Below are 18,059 nucleotides of genomic sequence, written 5' to 3'. Positions count from 1 at the left end.
GAGTTGAATTTTTCGCCACGCTAAATTGGTTGGTCGGAACGCGCGTTTAGAATAATCTTTATCAGACCCTGCCCTATTGAAGATTACGAAAAAAGCTTACCTACGAACGGGGGCTACGTTTGTGAACATTTCGTTTAATTACTCGGCCCCTGCTTTTCAGGGTTGGCACGCTGGTATCCAGTCCGGTTACCTCGACTAAACCGGTTTAAACCACGTTGAAAAATTCAGTGGATTTTTCATAAAATATAATAATAGAGTACAGCGCAGGCACCATAAAGTGAGATGGAAGGAAAGGTTTGACCCACATGTTTTACCTCTTTATTTCATCGAAATAGTCCATTCCCATATATTGTGGGTTATTTTGACGCATCCTCCTCCTACTGCGCACCCGAAACTCGTGAAACTGAGTTGAATTTTTCGCCACGCTAAACTGGTTGGTCGGAACGCGCGTTTAGAAAAATCTTTATCAGACCCTGCCCTATTGAAGATTACAAAAAAACTTTTTCCTACGAACGGGGGCTACGTTCGTGAACATTTCGCTTAATTACTCGGACCCTGCTTTTCAGGGTTGGCACGCTGGTATCCAGTCCGGTTACCTCGACTAAACCGGTTTAAACCACGTTGAAAAATTCAATGGATTTTTCATAAAATATTATAATAGAGTACAGCGCAGGCACCATAAAGTGAGATGAAAGGAAAGGTTTGACCCACATGTCTTTACCTCTTTATTTCATCGAAATAGTCCATTCCCATATATTGTGGGTTATTTTGACGCATTCTCCTCCATAAAATATAATAATAGAGTACAGCGCAGGCACCATAAAGTGAGATGAAAGGAAAGGTTTGACCCACATGCCTTTACCTCTTTATTTCATCGAAATGGTCCATTCCCATATATTGTGGGTTATTTTGACGCATCCTCCTCCTACTGCGCACCCGAAACTCGTGAAACTGAGTTGAATTTTTCGCCACGCTAAATTGGTTGGTCGGAACGCGCGTTTAGAAAAATCTTTATCAGACCCTGCCCTATTGAAGATTACAAAAAAACTTTTTCCTACGAACGGGGGCTACGTTCGTGAACATTTCGTTTAATTACTCGGACCCTGCTTTTCAGGGTTGGCACGCTGGTATCCAGTCCGGTTACCTCGACTAACCCGGTTTAAACCACGTTGATAAATTCAGTGGATTTTTCATAAAATATAATAATAGAGTACAGCGCAGGCACCATAAAGTGAGATGAAAGGAAAGGTTTGACCCACATGTTTTACCTCTTTATTTCATCGAAATAGTCCATTCCCATATATTGTGGGTTATTTTGACGCATCCTCCTCCATAAAATATAATAATAGAGTACAGCGCAGGCACCATAAAGTGAGATGAAAGGAAAGGTTTGACCCACATGCCTTTACCTCTTTATTTCATCGAAATGGTCCATTCCCATATATTGTGGGTTATTTTGACGCATCCTCCTCCTACTGCGCACCCGAAACTCGTGAAACTGAGTTGAATTTTTCGCCACGCTAAATTGGTTGGTCGGAACGCGCGTTTAGAAAAATCTTTATCAGACCCTGCCCTATTGAAGATTACAAAAAAACTTTTTCCTACGAACGGGGGCTACGTTCGTGAACATTTCGTTTAATTACTCGGACCCTGCTTTTCAGGGTTGGCACGCTGGTATCCAGTCCGGTTACCTCGACTAACCCGGTTTAAACCACGTTGATAAATTCAGTGGATTTTTCATAAAATATAATAATAGAGTACAGCGCAGGCACCATAAAGTGAGATGAAAGGAAAGGTTTGACCCACATGTTTTACCTCTTTATTTCATCGAAATAGTCCATTCCCATATATTGTGGGTTATTTTGACGCATCCTCCTCCTACTGCGCACCCGAAACTCGTGAAAATGAGTTGAATTTTTCGCCACGCTAAATTGGTTGGTCGGAACGCGCGTTTAGAAAAATCTTTATCAGACCCTGCCCTATTGAAGATTACGAAAAAAGCTTACCTACGAACGGGGGCTACGTTTGTGAACATTTCGTTTAATTACTCGGCCCCTGCTTTTCAGGGTTGGCACGCTGGTATCCAGTCCGGTTACCTCGACTAAACCGGTTTAAACCACGTTGAAAAATTCAGTGGATTTTTCATAAAATATAATAATAGAGTACAGCGCAGGCACCATAAAGTGAGATGGAAGGAAAGGTTTGACCCACATGTTTTACCTCTTTATTTCATCGAAATAGTCCATTCCCATATATTGTGGGTTATTTTGACGCATCCTCCTCCTACTGCGCACCCGAAACTCGTGAAACTGAGTTGAATTTTTCGCCACGCTAAACTGGTTGGTCGGAACGCGCGTTTAGAAAAATCTTTATCAGACCCTGCCCTATTGAAGATTACAAAAAAACTTTTTCCTACGAACGGGGGCTACGTTCGTGAACATTTCGCTTAATTACTCGGACCCTGCTTTTCAGGGTTGGCACGCTGGTATCCAGTCCGGTTACCTCGACTAAACCGGTTTAAACCACGTTGAAAAATTCAGTGGATTTTTCATAAAATATAATAATAGAGTACGGCGCAGGCACCATAAAGTGAGATGGAAGGAAAGGTTTGACCCACATGTTTTACCTCTTTATTTCATCGAAATAGTCCATTCCCATATATTGTGGGTTATTTTGACGCATCCTCCTCCTACTGCGCACCCGAAACTCGTGAAACTGAGTTGAATTTTTCGCCACGCTAAATTGGTTGGTCGGAACGCGCGTTTAGAAAAATCTTTATCAGACCCTGCCCTATTGAAGATTACAAAAAAAGCTTACCTACGAACGGGGGCTACGTTTGTGAACATGTCGTTTAATTACTCGGCCCCTGCTTTTCAGGGTTGGCACGCTGGTATCCAGTCCGGTTACCTCGACTAAACCGGTTTAAACCACGTTGAAAAATTCAGTGGATTTTTCATAAAATATAATAATAGAGTACGGCGCAGGCACCATAAAGTGAGATGGAAGGAAAGGTTTGACCCACATGTTTTACCTCTTTATTTCATCGAAATGGTCCATTCCCATATATTGTGGGTTATTTTGACGCATCCTCCTCCTACTGCGCACTCGAAACTCGTGAAACTGAGTTGAATTTTTCGCCACGCTAAATTGGTTGGTCGGAACGCGCGTTTAGAAAAATCTTTATCAGACCCTGCCCTATTGAAGATTACAAAAAAGCTTTTTTCCTACGAACAGGGGCTACGTTCGTGAACATTTCGCTTAATTACTCGGCCCCTGCTTTTCAGGGTTTGCACACTGGTATCCAGTCCGGTTACCTCGACTAAACCGGTTTAAACCACGTTGAAAAATTCAGTGGATTTTTCATAAAATATAATAATAGAGTACAGCGCAGGCACCATAAAGTGAGATGGAAGGAAAGGTTTGACCCACATGTTTTACCTCTTTATTTCATCGAAATAGTCCATTCCCATATATTGTGGGTTATTTTGACGCATCCTCCTCCTACTGCGCACCCGAAACTCGTGAAACTGAGTTGAATTTTTCGCCACGCTAAATTGGTTGGTCGGAACGCGCGTTTAGAAAAATCTTTATCAGACCCTGCCCTATTGAAGATTACAAAAAAACTTTTTCCTACGAACGGGGGCTACGTTCGTGATCATTTCGTTTAATTACTCGGACCCTGCTTTTCAGGGTTGGCACGCTGGTATCCAGTCCGGTTACCTCGACTAACCCGGTTTAAACCACGTTGATAAATTCAGTGGATTTTTCATAAAATATAATAATAGAGTACAGCGCAGGCACCATAAAGTGAGATGAAAGGAAAGGTTTGACCCACATGTTTTACCTCTTTATTTCATCGAAATAGTCCATTCCCATATATTGTGGGTTATTTTGACGCATCCTCCTCCTACTGCGCACCCGAAACTCGTGAAACTGAGTTGAATTTTTCGCCACGCTAAATTGGTTGGTCGGAACGCGCGTTTAGAAAAATCTTTATCAGACCCTGCCCTATTGAAGATTACAAAAAAAGCTTACCTACGAACGGGGGCTACGTTTGTGAACATTTCGTTTAATTACTCGGCCCCTGCTTTTCAGGGTTGGCACGCTGGTATCCAGTCCGGTTACCTCGACTAAACCGGTTTAAACCACGTTGAAAAATTCAGTGGATTTTTCATAAAATATAATAATAGAGTACAGCGCAGGCACCATAAAGTGAGATGGAAGGAAAGGTTTGACCCACATGTTTTACCTCTTTATTTCATCGAAATAGTCCATTCCCATATATTGTGGGTTATTTTGACGCATCCTCCTCCATAAAATATAATAATAGAGTACAGCGCAGGCACCATAAAGTGAGATGAAAGGAAAGGTTTGACCCACATGCCTTTACCTCTTTATTTCATCGAAATGGTCCATTCCCATATATTGTGGGTTATTTTGACGCATCCTCCTCCTACTGCGCACCCGAAACTCGTGAAACTGAGTTGAATTTTTCGCCACGCTAAATTGGTTGGTCGGAACGCGCGTTTAGAAAAATCTTTATCAGACCCTGCCCTATTGAAGATTACAAAAAAACTTTTTCCTACGAACGGGGGCTACGTTCGTGATCATTTCGTTTAATTACTCGGACCCTGCTTTTCAGGGTTGGCACGCTGGTATCCAGTCCGGTTACCTCGACTAACCCGGTTTAAACCACGTTGATAAATTCAGTGGATTTTTCATAAAATATAATAATAGAGTACAGCGCAGGCACCATAAAGTGAGATGAAAGGAAAGGTTTGACCCACATGTTTTACCTCTTTATTTCATCGAAATAGTCCATTCCCATATATTGTGGGTTATTTTGACGCATCCTCCTCCTACTGCGCACCCGAAACTCGTGAAACTGAGTTGAATTTTTCGCCACGCTAAATTGGTTGGTCGGAACGCGCGTTTAGAAAAATCTTTATCAGACCCTGCCCTATTGAAGATTACAAAAAAAGCTTACCTACGAACGGGGGCTACGTTTGTGAACATTTCGTTTAATTACTCGGCCCCTGCTTTTCAGGGTTGGCACGCTGGTATCCAGTCCGGTTACCTCGACTAAACCGGTTTAAACCACGTTGAAAAATTCAGTGGATTTTTCATAAAATATAATAATAGAGTACAGCGCAGGCACCATAAAGTGAGATGGAAGGAAAGGTTTGACCCACATGTTTTACCTCTTTATTTCATCGAAATAGTCCATTCCCATATATTGTGGGTTATTTTGACGCATCCTCCTCCTACTGCGCACCCGAAACTCGTGAAACTGAGTTGAATTTTTCGCCACGCTAAACTGGTTGGTCGGAACGCGCGTTTAGAAAAATCTTTATCAGACCCTGCCCTATTGAAGATTACAAAAAAACTTTTTCCTACGAACGGGGGCTACGTTCGTGAACATTTCGCTTAATTACTCGGACCCTGCTTTTCAGGGTTGGCACGCTGGTATCCAGTCCGGTTACCTCGACTAAACCGGTTTAAACCACGTTGAAAAATTCAATGGATTTTTCATAAAATATTATAATAGAGTACAGCGCAGGCACCATAAAGTGAGATGGAAGGAAAAGTGTGACCCACATGTCTTTACCTCTTTATTTCATCGAAATGGTCCATTCCCATATATTGTGGGTTATTTTGACGCATCCTCCTCCTACTGCGCACCCGAAACTCGTGAAACTGAGTTGAATTTTTCGCCACGCTAAATTGGTTGGTCGGAACGCGCGTTTAGAACAATCTTTATCAGACCCTGCCCTATTGAAGATTACAAAAAAACTTTTTCCTACGAACGGGGGCTACGTTCGTGAACATTTCGCTTAATTACTCGGACCCTGCTTTTCAGGGTTGGCACGCTGGTATCCAGTCCGGTTACCTCGACTAACCCGGTTTAAACCACGTTGATAAATTCAGTGGATTTTTCATAAAATATAATAATAGAGTACAGCGCAGGCACCATAAAGTGAGATGAAACGAAAGGTTTGACCCACATGTTTTACCTCTTTATTTCATCGAAATAGTCCATTCCCATATATTGTGGGTTATTTTGACGCATCCTCCTCCATAAAATATAATAATAGAGTACAGCGCAGGCACCATAAAGTGAGATGAAAGGAAAGGTTTGACCCACATGCCTTTACCTCTTTATTTCATCGAAATGGTCCATTCCCATATATTGTGGGTTATTTTGACGCATCCTCCTCCTACTGCGCACCCGAAACTCGTGAAACTGAGTTGAATTTTTCGCCACGCTAAATTGGTTGGTCGGAACGCGCGTTTAGAAAAATCTTTATCAGACCCTGCCCTATTGAAGATTACAAAAAAACTTTTTCCTACGAACGGGGGCTACGTTCGTGATCATTTCGTTTAATTACTCGGACCCTGCTTTTCAGGGTTGGCACGCTGGTATCCAGTCCGGTTACCTCGACTAACCCGGTTTAAACCACGTTGATAAATTCAGTGGATTTTTCATAAAATATAATAATAGAGTACAGCGCAGGCACCATAAAGTGAGATGAAAGGAAAGGTTTGACCCACATGTTTTACCTCTTTATTTCATCGAAATAGTCCATTCCCATATATTGTGGGTTATTTTGACGCATCCTCCTCCTACTGCGCACCCGAAACTCGTGAAACTGAGTTGAATTTTTCGCCACGCTAAATTGGTTGGTCGGAACGCGCGTTTAGAAAAATCTTTATCAGACCCTGCCCTATTGAAGATTACAAAAAAGCTTACCTACGAACGGGGGCTACGTTTGTGAACATTTCGTTTAATTACTCGGCCCCTGCTTTTCAGGGTTGGCACGCTGGTATCCAGTCCGGTTACCTCGACTAAACCGGTTTAAACCACGTTGAAAAATTCAGTGGATTTTTCATAAAATATAATAATAGAGTACAGCGCAGGCACCATAAAGTGAGATGGAAGGAAAGGTTTGACCCACATGTTTTACCTCTTTATTTCATCGAAATAGTCCATTCCCATATATTGTGGGTTATTTTGACGCATCCTCCTCCTACTGCGCACCCGAAACTCGTGAAACTGAGTTGAATTTTTCGCCACGCTAAACTGGTTGGTCGGAACGCGCGTTTAGAAAAATCTTTATCAGACCCTGCCCTATTGAAGATTACAAAAAAACTTTTTCCTACGAACGGGGGCTACGTTCGTGAACATTTCGCTTAATTACTCGGACCCTGCTTTTCAGGGTTGGCACGCTGGTATCCAGTCCGGTTACCTCGACTAAACCGGTTTAAACCACGTTGAAAAATTCAATGGATTTTTCATAAAATATTATAATAGAGTACAGCGCAGGCACCATAAAGTGAGATGGAAGGAAAAGTGTGACCCACATGTCTTTACCTCTTTATTTCATCGAAATGGTCCATTCCCATATATTGTGGGTTATTTTGACGCATCCTCCTCCTACTGCGCACCCGAAACTCGTGAAACTGAGTTGAATTTTTCGCCACGCTAAATTGGTTGGTCGGAACGCGCGTTTAGAACAATCTTTATCAGACCCTGCCCTATTGAAGATTACAAAAAAACTTTTTCCTACGAACGGGGGCTACGTTCGTGAACATTTCGCTTAATTACTCGGACCCTGCTTTTCAGGGTTGGCACGCTGGTATCCAGTCCGGTTACCTCGACTAACCCGGTTTAAACCACGTTGATAAATTCAGTGGATTTTTCATAAAATATAATAATAGAGTACAGCGCAGGCACCATAAAGTGAGATGAAACGAAAGGTTTGACCCACATGTTTTACCTCTTTATTTCATCGAAATAGTCCATTCCCATATATTGTGGGTTATTTTGACGCATCCTCCTCCATAAAATATAATAATAGAGTACAGCGCAGGCACCATAAAGTGAGATGAAAGGAAAGGTTTGACCCACATGCCTTTACCTCTTTATTTCATCGAAATGGTCCATTCCCATATATTGTGGGTTATTTTGACGCATCCTCCTCCTACTGCGCACCCGAAACTCGTGAAACTGAGTTGAATTTTTCGCCACGCTAAATTGGTTGGTCGGAACGCGCGTTTAGAAAAATCTTTATCAGACCCTGCCCTATTGAAGATTACAAAAAAAGCTTACCTACGAACGGGGGCTACGTTTGTGAACATTTCGTTTAATTACTCGGCCCCTGCTTTTCAGGGTTGGCACGCTGGTATCCAGTCCGGTTACCTCGACTAAACCGGTTTAAACCACGTTGAAAAATTCAGTGGATTTTTCATAAAATATAATAATAGAGTACAGCGCAGGCACCATAAAGTGAGATGGAAGGAAAGGTTTGACCCACATGTTTTACCTCTTTATTTCATCGAAATAGTCCATTCCCATATATTGTGGGTTATTTTGACGCATGCTCCTCCTACTGCGCACCCGAAACTCGTGAAACTGAGTTGAATTTTTCGCCACGCTAAACTGGTTGGTCGGAACGCGCGTTTAGAAAAATCTTTATCAGACCCTGCCCTATTGAAGATTACAAAAAAACTTTTTCCTACGAACGGGGGCTACGTTCGTGAACATTTCGCTTAATTACTCGGACCCTGCTTTTCAGGGTTGGCACGCTGGTATCCAGTCCGGTTACCTCGACTAAACCGGTTTAAACCACGTTGAAAAATTCAGTGGATTTTTCATAAAATATAATAATAGAGTACAGCGCAGGCACCATAAAGTGAGATGGAAGGAAAGGTTTGACCCACATGTTTTACCTCTTTATTTCATCGAAATAGTCCATTCCCATATATTGTGGGTTATTTTGACGCATCCTCCTCCTACTGCGCACCCGAAACTCGTGAAACTGAGTTGAATTTTTCGCCACGCTAAACTGGTTGGTCGGAACGCGCGTTTAGAAAAATCTTTATCAGACCCTGCCCTATTGAAGATTACAAAAAAACTTTTTCCTACGAACGGGGGCTACGTTCGTGAACATTTCGCTTAATTACTCGGACCCTGCTTTTCAGGGTTGGCACGCTGGTATCCAGTCCGGTTACCTCGACTAAACCGGTTTAAACCACGTTGAAAAATTCAATGGATTTTTCATAAAATATTATAATAGAGTACAGCGCAGGCACCATAAAGTGAGATGGAAGGAAAAGTGTGACCCACATGTCTTTACCTCTTTATTTCATCGAAATGGTCCATTCCCATATATTGTGGGTTATTTTGACGCATCCTCCTCCTACTGCGCACCCGAAACTCGTGAAACTGAGTTGAATATTTCGCCACGCTAAATTGGTTGGTCGGAACGCGCGTTTAGAACAATCTTTATCAGACCCTGCCCTATTGAAGATTACAAAAAAACTTTTTCCTACGAACGGGGGCTACGTTCGTGAACATTTCGCTTAATTACTCGGACCCTGCTTTTCAGGGTTGGCACGCTGGTATCCAGTCCGGTTACCTCGACTAACCCGGTTTAAACCACGTTGATAAATTCAGTGGATTTTTCATAAAATATAATAATAGAGTACAGCGCAGGCACCATAAAGTGAGATGAAACGAAAGGTTTGACCCACATGTTTTACCTCTTTATTTCATCGAAATAGTCCATTCCCATATATTGTGGGTTATTTTGACGCATCCTCCTCCATAAAATATAATAATAGAGTACAGCGCAGGCACCATAAAGTGAGATGAAAGGAAAGGTTTGACCCACATGCCTTTACCTCTTTATTTCATCGAAATGGTCCATTCCCATATATTGTGGGTTATTTTGACGCATCCTCCTCCTACTGCGCACCCGAAACTCGTGAAACTGAGTTGAATTTTTCGCCACGCTAAATTGGTTGGTCGGAACGCGCGTTTAGAAAAATCTTTATCAGACCCTGCCCTATTGAAGATTACAAAAAAAGCTTACCTACGAACGGGGGCTACGTTTGTGAACATTTCGTTTAATTACTCGGCCCCTGCTTTTCAGGGTTGGCACGCTGGTATCCAGTCCGGTTACCTCGACTAAACCGGTTTAAACCACGTTGAAAAATTCAGTGGATTTTTCATAAAATATAATAATAGAGTACAGCGCAGGCACCATAAAGTGAGATGGAAGGAAAGGTTTGACCCACATGTTTTACCTCTTTATTTCATCGAAATAGTCCATTCCCATATATTGTGGGTTATTTTGACGCATCCTCCTCCTACTGCGCACCCGAAACTCGTGAAACTGAGTTGAATTTTTCGCCACGCTAAACTGGTTGGTCGGAACGCGCGTTTAGAAAAATCTTTATCAGACCCTGCCCTATTGAAGATTACAAAAAAACTTTTTCCTACGAACGGGGGCTACGTTCGTGAACATTTCGCTTAATTACTCGGACCCTGCTTTTCAGGGTTGGCACGCTGGTATCCAGTCCGGTTACCTCGACTAAACCGGTTTAAACCACGTTCAAAAATTCAATGGATTTTTCATAAAATATTATAATAGAGTACAGCGCAGGCACCATAAAGTGAGATGGAAGGAAAAGTGTGACCCACATGTCTTTACCTCTTTATTTCATCGAAATGGTCCATTCCCATATATTGTGGGTTATTTTGACGCATCCTCCTCCTACTGCGCACCCGAAACTCGTGAAACTGAGTTGAATTTTTCGCCACGCTAAATTGGTTGGTCGGAACGCGCGTTTAGAACAATCTTTATCAGACCCTGCCCTATTGAAGATTACAAAAAAACTTTTTCCTACGAACGGGGGCTACGTTCGTGAACATTTCGCTTAATTACTCGGACCCTGCTTTTCAGGGTTGGCACGCTGGTATCCAGTCCGGTTACCTCGACTAACCCGGTTTAAACCACGTTGATAAATTCAGTGGATTTTTCATAAAATATAATAATAGAGTACAGCGCAGGCACCATAAAGTGAGATGAAACGAAAGGTTTGACCCACATGTTTTACCTCTTTATTTCATCGAAATAGTCCATTCCCATATATTGTGGGTTATTTTGACGCATCCTCCTCCATAAAATATAATAATAGAGTACAGCGCAGGCACCATAAAGTGAGATGAAAGGAAAGGTTTGACCCACATGCCTTTACCTCTTTATTTCATCGAAATGGTCCATTCCCATATATTGTGGGTTATTTTGACGCATCCTCCTCCTACTGCGCACCCGAAACTCGTGAAACTGAGTTGAATTTTTCGCCACGCTAAATTGGTTGGTCGGAACGCGCGTTTAGAAAAATCTTTATCAGACCCTGCCCTATTGAAGATTACAAAAAAACTTTTTCCTACGAACGGGGGCTACGTTCGTGATCATTTCGTTTAATTACTCGGACCCTGCTTTTCAGGGTTGGCACGCTGGTATCCAGTCCGGTTACCTCGACTAACCCGGTTTAAACCACGTTGATAAATTCAGTGGATTTTTCATAAAATATAATAATAGAGTACAGCGCAGGCACCATAAAGTGAGATGAAAGGAAAGGTTTGACCCACATGTTTTACCTCTTTATTTCATCGAAATAGTCCATTCCCATATATTGTGGGTTATTTTGACGCATCCTCCTCCTACTGCGCACCCGAAACTCGTGAAACTGAGTTGAATTTTTCGCCACGCTAAATTGGTTGGTCGGAACGCGCGTTTAGAAAAATCTTTATCAGACCCTGCCCTATTGAAGATTACAAAAAAAGCTTACCTACGAACGGGGGCTACGTTTGTGAACATTTCGTTTAATTACTCGGCCCCTGCTTTTCAGGGTTGGCACGCTGGTATCCCGTCCGGTTACCTCGACTAAACCGGTTTAAACCACGTTGAAAAATTCAGTGGATTTTTCATAAAATATAATAATAGAGTACAGCGCAGGCACCATAAAGTGAGATGGAAGGAAAGGTTTGACCCACATGTTTTACCTCTTTATTTCATCGAAATAGTCCATTCCCATATATTGTGGGTTATTTTGACGCATCCTCCTCCTACTGCGCACCCGAAACTCGTGAAACTGAGTTGAATTTTTCGCCACGCTAAACTGGTTGGTCGGAACGCGCGTTTAGAAAAATCTTTATCAGACCCTGCCCTATTGAAGATTACAAAAAAACTTTTTCCTACGAACGGGGGCTACGTTCGTGAACATTTCGCTTAATTACTCGGACCCTGCTTTTCAGGGTTGGCACGCTGGTATCCAGTCCGGTTACCTCGACTAAACCGGTTTAAACCACGTTGAAAAATTCAATGGATTTTTCATAAAATATTATAATAGAGTACAGCGCAGGCACCATAAAGTGAGATGGAAGGAAAAGTGTGACCCACATGTCTTTACCTCTTTATTTCATCGAAATGGTCCATTCCCATATATTGTGGGTTATTTTGACGCATCCTCCTCCTACTGCGCACCCGAAACTCGTGAAACTGAGTTGAATTTTTCGCCACGCTAAATTGGTTGGTCGGAACGCGCGTTTAGAACAATCTTTATCAGACCCTGCCCTATTGAAGATTACAAAAAAACTTTTTCCTACGAACGGGGGCTACGTTCGTGAACATTTCGCTTAATTACCCGGACCCTGCTTTTCAGGGTTGGCACGCTGGTATCCAGTCCGGTTACCTCGACTAACCCGGTTTAAACCACGTTGATAAATTCAGTGGATTTTTCATAAAATATAATAATAGAGTACAGCGCAGGCACCATAAAGTGAGATGAAACGAAAGGTTTGACCCACATGTTTTACCTCTTTATTTCATCGAAATAGTCCATTCCCATATATTGTGGGTTATTTTGACGCATCCTCCTCCATAAAATATAATAATAGAGTACAGCGCAGGCACCATAAAGTGAGATGAAAGGAAAGGTTTGACCCACATGCCTTTACCTCTTTATTTCATCGAAATGGTCCATTCCCATATATTGTGGGTTATTTTGACGCATCCTCCTCCTACTGCGCACCCGAAACTCGTGAAACTGAGTTGAATTTTTCGCCACGCTAAATTGGTTGGTCGGAACGCGCGTTTAGAAAAATCTTTATCAGACCCTGCCCTATTGAAGATTACAAAAAAAGCTTACCTACGAACGGGGGCTACGTTTGTGAACATTTCGTTTAATTACTCGGCCCCTGCTTTTCAGGGTTGGCACGCTGGTATCCAGTCCGGTTACCTCGACTAAACCGGTTTAAACCACGTTGAAAAATTCAGTGGATTTTTCATAAAATATAATAATAGAGTACAGCGCAGGCACCATAAAGTGAGATGGAAGGAAAGGTTTGACCCACATGTTTTACCTCTTTATTTCATCGAAATAGTCCATTCCCATATATTGTGGGTTATTTTGACGCATCCTCCTCCTACTGCGCACCCGAAACTCGTGAAACTGAGTTGAATTTTTCGCCACGCTAAACTGGTTGGTCGGAACGCGCGTTTAGAAAAATCTTTATCAGACCCTGCCCTATTGAAGATTACAAAAAAACTTTTTCCTACGAACGGGGGCTACGTTCGTGAACATTTCGCTTAATTACTCGGACCCTGCTTTTCAGGGTTGGCACGCTGGTATCCAGTCCGGTTACCTCGACTAAACCGGTTTAAACCACGTTGAAAAATTCAATGGATTTTTCATAAAATATTATAATAGAGTACAGCGCAGGCACCATAAAGTGAGATGGAAGGAAAAGTGTGACCCACATGTCTTTACCTCTTTATTTCATCGAAATGGTCCATTCCCATATATTGTGGGTTATTTTGACGCATCCTCCTCCTACTGCGCACCCGAAACTCGTGAAACTGAGTTGAATTTTTCGCCACGCTAAATTGGTTGGTCGGAACGCGCGTTTAGAACAATCTTTATCAGACCCTGCCCTATTGAAGATTACAAAAAAACTTTTTCCTACGAACGGGGGCTACGTTCGTGAACATTTCGCTTAATTACTCGGACCCTGCTTTTCAGGGTTGGCACGCTGGTATCCAGTCCGGTTACCTCGACTAACCCGGTTTAAACCACGTTGATAAATTCAGTGGATTTTTCATAAAATATAATAATAGAGTACAGCGCAGGCACCATAAAGTGAGATGAAACGAAAGGTTTGACCCACATGTTTTACCTCTTTATTTCATCGAAATAGTCCATTCCCATATATTGTGGGTTATTTTGACGCATCCTCCTCCATAAAATATAATAATAGAGTACAGCGCAGGCACCATAAAGTGAGATGAAAGGAAAGGTTTGACCCACATGCCTTTACCTCTTTATTTCATCGAAATGGTCCATTCCCATATATTGTGGGTTATTTTGACGCATCCTCCTCCTACTGCGCACCCGAAACTCGTGAAACTGAGTTGAATTTTTCGCCACGCTAAATTGGTTGGTCGGAACGCGCGTTTAGAAAAATCTTTATCAGACCCTGCCCTATTGAAGATTACAAAAAAAGCTTACCTACGAACGGGGGCTACGTTTGTGAACATTTCGTTTAATTACTCGGCCCCTGCTTTTCAGGGTTGGCACGCTGGTATCCAGTCCGGTTACCTCGACTAAACCGGTTTAAACCACGTTGAAAAATTCAGTGGATTTTTCATAAAATATAATAATAGAGTACAGCGCAGGCACCATAAAGTGAGATGGAAGGAAAGGTTTGACCCACATGTTTTACCTCTTTATTTCATCGAAATAGTCCATTCCCATATATTGTGGGTTATTTTGACGCATCCTCCTCCTACTGCGCACCCGAAACTCGTGAAACTGAGTTGAATTTTTCGCCACGCTAAACTGGTTGGTCGGAACGCGCGTTTAGAAAAATCTTTATCAGACCCTGCCCTATTGAAGATTACAAAAAAACTTTTTCCTACGAACGGGGGCTACGTTCGTGAACATTTCGCTTAATTACTCGGACCCTGCTTTTCAGGGTTGGCACGCTGGTATCCAGTCCGGTTACCTCGACTAAACCGGTTTAAACCACGTTGAAAAATTCAATGGATTTTTCATAAAATATTATAATAGAGTACAGCGCAGGCACCATAAAGTGAGATGGAAGGAAAAGTGTGACCCACATGTCTTTACCTCTTTATTTCATCGAAATGGTCCATTCCCATATATTGTGGGTTATTTTGACGCATCCTCCTCCTACTGCGCACCCGAAACTCGTGAAACTGAGTTGAATTTTTCGCCACGCTAAATTGGTTGGTCGGAACGCGCGTTTAGAACAATCTTTATCAGACCCTGCCCTATTGAAGATTACAAAAAAACTTTTTCCTACGAACGGGGGCTACGTTCGTGAACATTTCGCTTAATTACTCGGACCCTGCTTTTCAGGGTTGGCACGCTGGTATCCAGTCCGGTTACCTCGACTAACCCGGTTTAAACCACGTTGATAAATTCAGTGGATTTTTCATAAAATATAATAATAGAGTACAGCGCAGGCACCATAAAGTGAGATGAAACGAAAGGTTTGACCCACATGTTTTACCTCTTTATTTCATCGAAATAGTCCATTCCCATATATTGTGGGTTATTTTGACGCATCCTCCTCCATAAAATATAATAATAGAGTACAGCGCAGGCACCATAAAGTGAGATGAAAGGAAAGGTTTGACCCACATGCCTTTACCTCTTTATTTCATCGAAATGGTCCATTCCCATATATTGTGGGTTATTTTGACGCATCCTCCTCCTACTGCGCACCCGAAACTCGTGAAACTGAGTTGAATTTTTCGCCACGCTAAATTGGTTGGTCGGAACGCGCGTTTAGAAAAATCTTTATCAGACCCTGCCCTATTGAAGATTACAAAAAAAGCTTACCTACGAACGGGGGCTACGTTTGTGAACATTTCGTTTAATTACTCGGCCCCTGCTTTTCAGGGTTGGCACGCTGGTATCCAGTCCGGTTACCTCGACTAAACCGGTTTAAACCACGTTGAAAAATTCAGTGGATTTTTCATAAAATATAATAATAGAGTACAGCGCAGGCACCATAAAGTGAGATGGAAGGAAAGGTTTGACCCACATGTTTTACCTCTTTATTTCATCGAAATAGTCCATTCCCATATATTGTGGGTTATTTTGACGCATCCTCCTCCTACTGCGCACCCGAAACTCGTGAAACTGAGTTGAATTTTTCGCCACGCTAAACTGGTTGGTCGGAACGCGCGTTTAGAAAAATCTTTATCAGACCCTGCCCTATTGAAGATTACAAAAAAACTTTTTCCTACGAACGGGGGCTACGTTCGTGAACATTTCGCTTAATTACTCGGACCCTGCTTTTCAGGGTTGGCACGCTGGTATCCAGTCCGGTTACCTCGACTAAACCGGTTTAAACCACGTTGAAAAATTCAATGGATTTTTCATAAAATATTATAATAGAGTACAGCGCAGGCACCATAAAGTGAGATGGAAGGAAAAGTGTGACCCACATGTCTTTACCTCTTTATTTCATCGAAATGGTCCATTCCCATATATTGTGGGTTATTTTGACGCATCCTCCTCCTACTGCGCACCCGAAACTCGTGAAACTGAGTTGAATTTTTCGCCACGCTAAATTGGTTGGTCGGAACGCGCGTTTAGAACAATCTTTATCAGACCCTGCCCTATTGAAGATTACAAAAAAACTTTTTCCTACGAACGGGGGCTACGTTCGTGAACATTTCGCTTAATTACTCGGACCCTGCTTTTCAGGGTTGGCACGCTGGTATCCAGTCCGGTTACCTCGACTAACCCGGTTTAAACCACGTTGATAAATTCAGTGGATTTTTCATAAAATATAATAATAGAGTACAGCGCAGGCACCATAAAGTGAGATGAAACGAAAGGTTTGACCCACATGTTTTACCTCTTTATTTCATCGAAATAGTCCATTCCCATATATTGTGGGTTATTTTGACGCATCCTCCTCCATAAAATATAATAATAGAGTACAGCGCAGGCACCATAAAGTGAGATGAAAGGAAAGGTTTGACCCACATGCCTTTACCTCTTTATTTCATCGAAATGGTCCATTCCCATATATTGTGGGTTATTTTGACGCATCCTCCTCCTACTGCGCACCCGAAACTCGTGAAACTGAGTTGAATTTTTCGCCACGCTAAATTGGTTGGTCGGAACGCGCGTTTAGAAAAATCTTTATCAGACCCTGCCCTATTGAAGATTACAAAAAAAGCTTACCTACGAACGGGGGCTACGTTTGTGAACATTTCGTTTAATTACTCGGCCCCTGCTTTTCAGGGTTGGCACGCTGGTATCCAGTCCGGTTACCTCGACTAAACCGGTTTAAACCACGTTGAAAAATTCAGTGGATTTTTCATAAAATATAATAATAGAGTACAGCGCAGGCACCATAAAGTGAGATGGAAGGAAAGGTTTGACCCACATGTTTTACCTCTTTATTTCATCGAAATAGTCCATTCCCATATATTGTGGGTTATTTTGACGCATCCTCCTCCTACTGCGCACCCGAAACTCGTGAAACTGAGTTGAATTTTTCGCCACGCTAAACTGGTTGGTCGGAACGCGCGTTTAGAAAAATCTTTATCAGACCCTGCCCTATTGAAGATTACAAAAAAACTTTTTCCTACGAACGGGGGCTACGTTCGTGAACATTTCGCTTAATTACTCGGACCCTGCTTTTCAGGGTTGGCACGCTGGTATCCAGTCCGGTTACCTCGACTAAACCGGTTTAAACCACGTTCAAAAATTCAATGGATTTTTCATAAAATATTATAATAGAGTACAGCGCAGGCACCATAAAGTGAGATGGAAGGAAAAGTGTGACCCACATGTCTTTACCTCTTTATTTTATCGAAATGGTCCATTCCCATATATTGTGGGTTATTTTGACGCATCCTCCTCCTACTGCGCACCCGAAACTCGTGAAACTGAGTTGAATTTTTCGCCACGCTAAATTGGTTGGTCGGAACGCGCGTTTAGAACAATCTTTATCAGACCCTGCCCTATTGAAGATTACAAAAAAACTTTTTCCTACGAACGGGGGCTACGTTCGTGAACATTTCGCTTAATTACTCGGACTCTGCTTTTCAGGGTTGGCACGCTGGTATCCAGTCCGGTTACCTCGACTAACCCGGTTTAAACCACGTTGATAAATTCAGTGGATTTTTCATAAAATATAATAATAGAGTACAGCGCAGGCA

Source organism: Phalangium opilio, unplaced genomic scaffold (assembly GCF_054372755.1).
Source record: "Phalangium opilio isolate 3A_F unplaced genomic scaffold, DU_Popi_V2 ptg000043l_1, whole genome shotgun sequence".
Classification (NCBI taxonomy): Eukaryota; Metazoa; Arthropoda; class Arachnida; order Opiliones; family Phalangiidae; genus Phalangium; species Phalangium opilio.
This window is presented reverse-complemented; position numbering follows the sequence as displayed.